Here is a 9822-nt window from a genome sequence, read left to right on the forward strand (position 1 = left end):
AAATCTGTGTGTAGTGTAGCCGCCTTCATGAGTTATCTTAGCTCCATCTGCGGAATAACCTACTGTAGCATCTACATTAGCACTTGGTGTTTTTCCTTGTATGTTATGTTGTGGAGATGGCTTCTTTCCTTAAACCTCGTGAACCAATTTCTGATAGCTTCAGATTTTCTCTTGTGCAGCCTCCTCACCTCTCTCAGCCTTCAAAGAATTGAAGAGAGTTAGGGCCTTGCTCTGGATTTGGCTTAAGGGGATGTATATTGTGACAGGATTGATCTCCTGTCCAGACCACTGAAACTTTATCCATGTTTCACTTTTGTGTGCTCATTGTAGTAGTACTTTTAATTTTCTTCAAGGACTTTTCCTTTGCATTTACTATTTGACTGTTTGGTGCAAGAACCTTAGCTTTCAGCCTATCTTGGCTTTTGACATGCCTTTCTCACTAAGCTTAATAATTGCTAGCTTTCAATTTAAAGTGAAGGACATGGAAATCTTCTTTTTACTTAAACGCTAAGAAGCCATTGTGGGGTTACTAATTGGCCTAATTTCAGTATTGTTGTGTTTCAGCATAGGCAGGCTGGTGGAGAGGGGGAGACAGTGGGAACAACTGGTCAGTGGGAGAGTTAGAATGCACATAGCATCGATTAAGTTTGCCGTCTTATGGGTGTGATTCTTGGTGCCTCGAGACAATTAGTACTTACCAAAGATCATTGGTTATATAGCATCATAATACATATAAGAATAATGAAAAAGTTTGAAATATTGGAAGAATTACCAAAACATAACACAGAAATACAAAGTGAGGAAATTGTGTTGAAAAAAAATGGCACCAGTAGTCTTGCTTTACACAGAGTTGCCACAAACCTTCATTAGATAGAAGACATGATGATCTGAGAATTGCCATAAAATGAGATCTGCCTGTACATCACTTTTTTTTTTCTTCCATTTATTTATATATACTGAGAGAGAGAGAGAGAGGGAGGGAGAGGGAAAAAGAAACTCAAGCAGACTCTGTGCTGAGCATGGAGCCCAATGTGGGGCTCAGTCTCTCGACCCTGAGATCATGACCTGAGCCAAAACCAAGAGTCAGACCCTTAAGTGACTATGCCACCCAGGCACCCCACATCACATTTCATATTAAAGGCAGAATATTTAAACAGAGCCCTTGTATTACAGAAATTCTCAAGCATAGACAACAGTATGGACACTAGAATAATGAACCCAGTTATCTAACATTAATCAATAGCAATCCTCAATTTTTATAGTAGAATCCTTTTCATATTAAGGTTTAGGTGTGTGTTTATTAGGTGCACTCCAGGGTTAAAAATGTGCGCTTCTGGGGGGGGTGAAGGGACATTTTGCTTAATTGCTGGTAGAATTTAGTACAACCCTATCCATCAAATCAATTGAAAAGGTTTTTAAGAAATATTCTCAAGTTCAATGGGGTGCCTCGGTGGCCCAGTTGTTAAGCGTCTGCCTTTGGCCCAGGGCCTGATCCCAGAGTCCTGGGATCGAGCCCCACATTCTTCCTTTCCCACTCCCCCTGCTTGTGTTCCCTCTCTCACTGGCTATCAAATAAATAAATAAAATCTTTAAACAAAAAAACGTGCGCTTCCATCAGGACGTACATGATGTCCGTTGTCTCCTTTGTGGTAATGTTGGCAGTCATCTTCTTTATCCATTAAATCCATTGGAGGCAGCAGGATGGTCATTTTCTAATTCCAAAATTCCTGAGTTTTGTATCTGAAGTTCTTCTTTAGGTAGAACTTCTTTGTTGCCTATCACTTATCTTGAGATACTGGTTAATACTTACAGTGTTATTTTATCATTGCCATATCTCTAATCCACCTAAATTTTGCCCAGTTTTATTTACCTAATATCATGTATAACTGCTTCTTTCATTCATGATTGTAATACTTATAAAAATTTTTAAATACATCCTTTCAAAGAACTAGCTTTCGGTAGCTGGCTCTCTTCTAATTGATCACTTTTCATTCATCTGTATTGTTTCCTACGTTTGCTTCTTTGTGTTGAATATGCTGTTCTTTCTCTAGCTTCTTGAATTGTTTGGATGTTTTGTACATGTTTGTAATAAATCTGATTAATATAATAAATATCCCTGTAAGTACCCCTTTGGGCTGTTTTGAGCAGTAGGATGCTATAGAGCTTTATGTGTAATGCTCACATTTTTTACAAGTTGAATATATCTCTCAATGCTTTTATGATATTTTGAATATGTGTGTGTGTGTTTATGCAAAGAAGCACTAGGACCAGAATAGAGGTACTTAGAGGAAGTTTCAAGTTTCAGAGTTCATGGGAGTATTTTGCTTTGTTACATTTTACTTATTAATGATAGAAGAAATTTGAGCAAACTTAACTGCTACTAAAAGAGTTGGGGTTTTTTTCCCCCAGAAGAGAAAGTAAGGTTTCATGTGAGAAAAAGAAAAAGAAATTGGTCAACTGCAGTATTCAGATTATCCAGGAAAACAAAAACTACTCTGAGTATATAACTCTGAGGGGATGCTTATTTATTCAGAAACTTTACTTTTTTCATGCTATAGAAAAATTGAGCAGGAAGTATAGCAAGTTCCCATTTACCCTCTCAGCCCCTTATACAGTTTCTGCTGTTATTTACATCTTACCTTGCATTAGTTTAGTGTGTTTGTTACAATTAATAAGCCAGTATTGATATATTATTAGTAACTAAAGTAAATAGCATACATTAGGGTTCACTCTTTGCAGTGTACGTTCTATGGGTCTTGACTAACGTATAATGACATGTATCCATCATTATAGTATTACAGAGAGTAGCTCCACTGCACTAAAAATTCCCTGTGCTCCACTGACGCACCCTCCCTCCATCCCGCTGAATCCTTTATCTTCTCTACTGTCTTCATAGTTTTACCTTTTCCAGAATGTCACATACTTAAAATAAGAGGGTATGTAATCTTTTCACATCTTTAGATTAGCAGTATGCATTTAGTGTTCCTCCATGTCTTTTCATGGCTTGAACATTCATTTCTTTATATCATTGAACAGTATTCTATTGTCTGGACGTACCACAATTTGTTTTTCCATTCCCTGTTGAAGGACATCTTGGTTGCTTTCATCCTTTGGCATTTATGAATGATGCTATAAACTTTTGTGGCAGGTTTTTGTATGAACATAATTTTTCAACTCGTGGGTAAACACTAAGCAGTGCATCTGCTGGATTGTATGATAAGAGTATGTGTACTTTTATAAGATTCTGTTAAAATGGTTTTTCATGTGGCTATACCGTTTTACACTCCTAGCAGCACTGAATGAGAGGTCTTAGTGCTCTGCATCCTTTCCAGTGTTTGGGTTTGTCTGTGTTTTCGGTTTTAGCCATTCCAACGGGTCTATTGGTATCTCTTTGTTTTAATTTGCAATTTACAAATGAGATACAGTGGTAAGCATCTTTTTATGTAGAAGTATGTTGTTTAATCCTCCCGTATTTGAGATTTTTATGTTATTTTTCTGTTATTTATTTCTAGTTGAATTACACTGTGGTCCTAAAGTATGCTTGCATGATTTCCGTTCTTTAAATTGGATGGTGTTTTATGGCACAGAATGTGGTCTGTCTTGATGTATGTTCCGTGTGAACTTGGGGAAAAAATGTGTTTTCTCTTGTCGCTATGTTTTCTAAAAATGTCATGTAGACCTTCTTCACTGATGGTGCTATGCAGTTTAATTATACCATTACTATTTTCTGATGGTTGCATTTGTCAGTTACTTAGACAGGTGTGCTGAAGTATTTGTCTCATCGGTGTTTCCCTCATGTATGTTGACACTGTTTTTTGGTGCATACACATTAAGGATGGTAATACATCTTGGAGAATTGACCCCTTTGTGATTATGTAATACTTCTCTTTATCTCTGGTAATTTTCCTTGATCTGAATTCTGCTTTGTCTGAAAGCAAAATGGTTAGTCCAGCTTTCCTTTCATTTGTATTAGAATGGTATGTCTTTTTCCATCTCTTCAGTTTCTTTAATCTATCAGTGTCTTTACATTTAAGGTAGATTTCTTGTAGACAGTGTATTGTTTTTTCTCCTCTGAACATTTGTATTCTTTAAGTAGTGTATTTAGACCACTGACTTTTAAATTAATTATCGCTATAGTTGGATTTATATTTACCGTAATATTCTGACCCTGTTGTTTGTTGCTCTTGTTCTCTGTTTCTTTTTTGTCTCTCACCCTTTTACTACCTTCTCTGGCTTTAATTTAGTATTTTATAATTCCTTTTTCTCTCCTCTTTAGCATAGCAATTATTTTTACTTTTTTTTAGTGGATGCTCTAACTTTTGGAAGATGCGTTTATGACTACCTAAGTCCACTTTCGAATAATGCACTACAGATTCACAGGTAGTGCCAGTTCCTCCCTCCTGTTTCTTATAACATTGCTGTCATTCATCTTCCTTCCTCATAAGATATAATTACGGAATAGATTGTCTCTGTTATCATTTTGCACTATTATCTGTTAGATCAAATAAAGAAAAAAATGATTTTGCCTTCATTTATTCCTTCTCTGACATTCTTCTTGTCTCTATATGGGTCGGAGTTTCTGACTTATATTACTTTTCTTCTCCTTGAAAAAACTTAACATTTTTTTGCAAGGGAGGTCTTCTGGTACCAGATTTCCTCAGTTTGTGTTTGTCTGTGAGCGTCTTTTATTCTCCTTCACTTCAGAGGAGAATTTTACTCAATATAGAATTCTAGGTTGGTAGGGTTTTGTTTTTCGCTCTTTCAAGCTTTAATTTGACTCTCTTCTTGCTTGCATGTTTGTGAAGAGAAGGACAATGTGATTCTGACCCTTGTGTCTGTACACAAGGTGCCTTTTTCTCAAGAATTTCTCCTTTGGGTTGGTTTCCTACAGTTTGCATATGGTATGCCTAGGTGTAGTTTTTGTTCTTCATACCGCTTGGCACTCTTGGAGCCTCTTAGATCCGTGGTTTAGCATCTGTTGTTAATTTTGGAAAATTCTCTGTCATTTTTACTTCATGTGCTTGTTCCGTTTCTAGCTCTCTTTCTCCTTCTTCTAGTATTTCCATTACACAAATGTTACATCTTTTGTCATCCCACAGTTTTTGGCTCTTCTCTCCCATCTATTTCGTTCTTTTTTTTCTCTTTGCATTTCATCTGGAAGTTCCTGTTGACATGTTTTCAAATTTATTGATTTCATTCCTCAGCCATGTCCAGCCTATTGATGAACCCATCAAAGGTTTCTTCATGTCTTTTGCAGTGTTTTTGATGGCTAACATTGCCTTATGATTCTTTCTTGGAGCTTACATCTCTCTACTCACATTATCCCTTATTTATTCTTGCACAGTTTCCCTTTTCCTATTACAGCCCACAGCATATTAATCATAGTTATTTTAAATTCCTGATATGATGCCAAAATGTCTGCCATATCTGATTCTGGATCTGATGCTTGCTCTCCCTCTTCAAACTATGTTTTTTGTCTCTTATTATGCCTTATAATTTTTGTTATTGTTGTTGAATGCTAGATATAAAGTATTGGGTGAAAGATTTTATGATTTTCTGGCCTGGAGTCAGACAGTGTTTATTGTTTGCTGTAGCTGCAATTGTCGGAGACTAAATTTTCTCTGGTGTCCTTTTCATCTTCTCTTTTTTTTTTTTTTTTAAGATTTTACTTATTTATTTGACAGAGATAGAGACAGCCAGCGAGAGAGGGAACACAAGCAGGGGGGGTGGGAGAGGAAGAAGCAGGCTCATAGCAGAGGAGCCCGATGTGGGGCTCGATCCCATAACTCCGGGATCACGCCCTGAGCCGAAGGCAGACACCCAACCGCTGTGCCACCCAGGCACCCCCATCTTCTCTGTTTTTCTTAAATAAGGTCCAAGATGTACAGCTCTTTCAGTTGTAATCTTTTGTTATTAGACAGGAGCCCTGTTGGTGTGGTAGTGAGGTGTGGGACATGGGGGAGTAGTCCGTAATCTAATGATTAGGTCTCAGTTTTGTAGTGAGCCTGTGCCTCTGGGCTCTGACTTCGCAAGTGCTTCTCAGTTTTTTCACACCTTAGGTAAAACAGGAAGTAAGGAGGGCCTATTTTGGGGTATTTCTCTTCCTCCTCTTGGAAGGCTAGAGGGGGCTAGAGTTGGCATCATTTCCCCTGCCCCAGATGGCTTAGGCTCTAACAAAACCCTAGTCATTAAGGCTCTGGTAAATAGTTTCTCTGTAGGCAAGCCTTGTTACGAAGAACAGATCACTTTGGGCATTTTTCAAACTGGCTACTTTATAGTATCTTTCCCCTGCTAGAAGTACAATGGCACCGTTATCTGACCTTTATTGTCAGTATAAGAACCTGGTAGAGCTCCTGGAAGTAAAACTTAGAGACGTTTAGGAGCCCCTATTAGAGGAGACCTGCCTAGAGTTTTTAACTCGAAGCTGCTCTGCAGTGAGTCTCCAGAAATCTGTGACATACACTCTGAAGTTTCCCAGTCCTGGTGCCAGCTCCAGCACTGGCTTCTGCTCCTGGACTTATGATCCAGTGAGCTGTAATTCTCTATTCCAGCCGGTTTCTCTCTCCATTTTGGGGAGCAGCAGTTAGCCTTGTGACCTCAATTCTCTGATGGATATAAGAAGAATTGCCAATTTGCAGTTGGTTCAGATATTTTCTTGTTGTGAGGATGGGAGTGATAAAGTAAGTTCTGTTCATGTTAGACTAGAAACTGAAAGTGACCCCAAAAAAATCCACTCTCAAGCTCATTTTGTTTGCCAGAATTAATTTCCTTTTGTCTCTAGGCCTTAGAGGGTTTTTTTCTTGCTGTTATTTAGAGACTAACCTCAGTACCTAAACCTAGCCTGCAGTTTCATGCCACTTTGCCTGATCCATAGGCATTCAAAACATGGCAGATTTCCTCTTCAAAAACAAGCAAGATGCCAAGAGCATATCTGATACCAATATTGTATCTTACTATATAAGACACTCTATGTCTGTTATCAGAGGAGTGTTGTCTTGTCTTACCTTTGATGTGTAATGTAATGTAATAATTGGAGTGACATCCCAACACCTTTGTCATAATCTCTTCCTTAGAATCCAGCGTAGGTCCTACACTTGAGGGTAGAAGTATGCAAAGATATGATCCCTGGGGGGTGGGGAATCATGGGCCCCCATACAGTTGTGTATGCCACACTCTATCCTCTAGGCCCCATTGTTTCATGTCCCTACCTGATACAAAATACATTTCCCCCATCTAAGATCCTCAAAAGCCTGATCCAATTACAACATCACCTCGGATTTCGAATCTTATTATTTAGATCAGGTCCACCTACCAATGATTAGAATCCTAGGTGTAGTCGTTAAGTATACCAACTGGACACATGACATCTTTCTGTGTGGATCTATGAAACATGTTATCCTTACTTTTTGAATGAAAGGCAGACTGAGTTTGCAGTTGAGAATGTCGATAAATACTTTGCAAACGGTTATCAAATGCAGTGGGACAAGTGCCCATAACACATACCTTGCCTGCTCCAATAAAAACGCTCTCCCTAGTTTATTCAGGATTCATGTATAACTGCTAAGAGCTACTTAGCATTGCGGGCTTTAGTCTCTCAACTCTGAGACACATCATTTGAGGTTTTGGCACCAGTTCACCACTCCCACAGCCTTACCTCTCAGACCGCAGGGCGAAACTTGAACTTCAGTACCTCTGAAGAACTGCAGTTACTGAAATCCTGAATAGACTTGTCTCAGAATGTTTATGCTTAATTGCTCTTGCTTAGATTCTTCTTCTAAATTATCCGTGTGCCCTAGCATAATACCCCACCAGCTTCCAACTGCTCCTATGCGAGAAATCTTAGCATCCCCAGAAACAGCATGGTGTTTTCCAAAAAGCAGGTATTCGGTTAATGCTTAGGGAATAAATGAGCCAATGAACATAGTATCTAATTTATTAAAATTTAGTTTCTCCCACATTCTTGAATAAGCTAAATAAATCTGTGTGTGTTTAAATTTTTCAGAGCAACAAACTGAACGTTCAGGGAATTCAAGAGTTGAGAGTTTGTTTTTCACTTCATCACTGTTTCTTGAGCACAACAATTTTACTGTTGAATCCATTCATATTTCCAAAGAAGCAATTACTCAATTGCCACATTATTCTGTTTTAGATCACAAAATAAGATGGAAATTGTCCCAGTTGGTTTTACAAAACAGCATAGCTTCTACTCCTAAACTTGATGCAAAGCAATAAATGTATAATCAAAGTGGTGATTCATAAGCTTACATTCCGAAGCTGTTTAAATTTTCTATTTAAAGGAACAACATTTAGAAACTAAGTGGAGGGGCGCCTGGGTGGCACAGCGGTTAAGCGTCTGCCTTCGGCTCAGGGCGTGATCCCGGCGTTATGGGATCGAGCCCCACATCAGGCTCCTCCGCTATGAGCCTGCTTCTTCCTCTCCCACTCCCCCTGCCTGTGTTCCCTCTCTCGCTGGCTGTCTCTATCTCTGTCGAATAAATAATAAAATAAAATCTTAAAAAAAAAAAGAAACTAAGTGGAAAGAAAGAAGGAAAGAAAGAAATGAAGTAAGGAAGGGTGGAAAGAAGGAAGGAAAATCTCCAAGTTACCCAGTAAAACAGGAATACGATGATATGGAATGTCTTCCCTCCTCCCATCAGCAGCCCCTCCCTACTTGTAAGGTTGATGGACCTATTCGACCGGAAAGTGCAGAACCTGCCTAAAACCTCACTAGGGATAATGAAGCTGCTGGTTGTGACCTGGGACCGTGTCCGAGCCATAGCAGTAGCGTCCACAGCTCTGGCTCAGGCCCTCCCTTCCTCATCTCACGAAGGCTTTATATTGGCATAGGCGGAAATGGGGCCTTCTCATTGACCTTGGTCAGAAATCTCAGAACTTTCATCTTGTGGTTCCTTTGAGCTCTTGGACCCCACAGGAGTTTATAGCATGTAGGATCACTATCAGGAGCTCGCTTGATACTCCAAGTACTTCCCCTGTACCAAATCTCTGGTAATGAGCTTTCTGGCCTCTCCACAGATGAAGGGCTTTCTCCCAGCATATATCTACATCATACTCAGGAGTTCTCAGATATTCTCCTCAGTGGTGCAGTTGCCCTTCACAAAGGTCATGCCCAGGAAGGTCATCAGGAGACCAGTCTTTCATAACCACTGGCAGCACTCTAATTCCCATGATGGGTGAAATCCATTTTGCTAACAAGGACAATGTTTAGTTGTGTCAAAATCCTTCAAGCAAGGGCAAAGACTAGCTCCACATGTTAGAGGCTTTCCACAGGATCGCAGGAAAAGGGTCCTTACACATTTTGTTGACCTTTTTCAGCATGTGTGCTTTTGTGATGGGCTCTTTAATTTTATATATGAGCAAAAGGAACTGTATCAACTAAGCCTCCGTCTTGGTTAAAGGGCCTCTGCATGAGGTCTCTGTGGCAGGTGGGCCTTGTGAAGTGCTTAGATTTTCATCCTCTTGGCTGTTGGCATCTTCCTCAGTTCTGCTACATGAAAAATCTGCATCTGGGTGGTGGATGGGGGAATCTGAGAGGCCCGGAGAATGCTTTGTGTCCAAATGGCAGGCAGCATCCGGGGAATACCCAGAAAAGAGGAGAGCAGGAGATGAAGGGTGCGTCTTCTCTTGCTGCAGGGACCTGATGTCCTAGATCCTGGGTACCGCTCACCAAAGCTGAATACAGCTGCCTGGACCTCTCAGGTCTGAAAGCAGAGGCGAGGATGTAGTAATGCTTATGTTCTGACGTTTGTGGTCACCTTAGTCCTCCCTCAGGCAGATCCTTATATGTGGTTATTGCTCCTTGTC

Source organism: Ursus americanus, chromosome X (assembly GCF_024610735.1).
Source record: "Ursus americanus isolate L20-20 chromosome X, mUrsAme1.1.p, whole genome shotgun sequence".
Classification (NCBI taxonomy): domain Eukaryota; kingdom Metazoa; phylum Chordata; class Mammalia; order Carnivora; family Ursidae; genus Ursus; species Ursus americanus.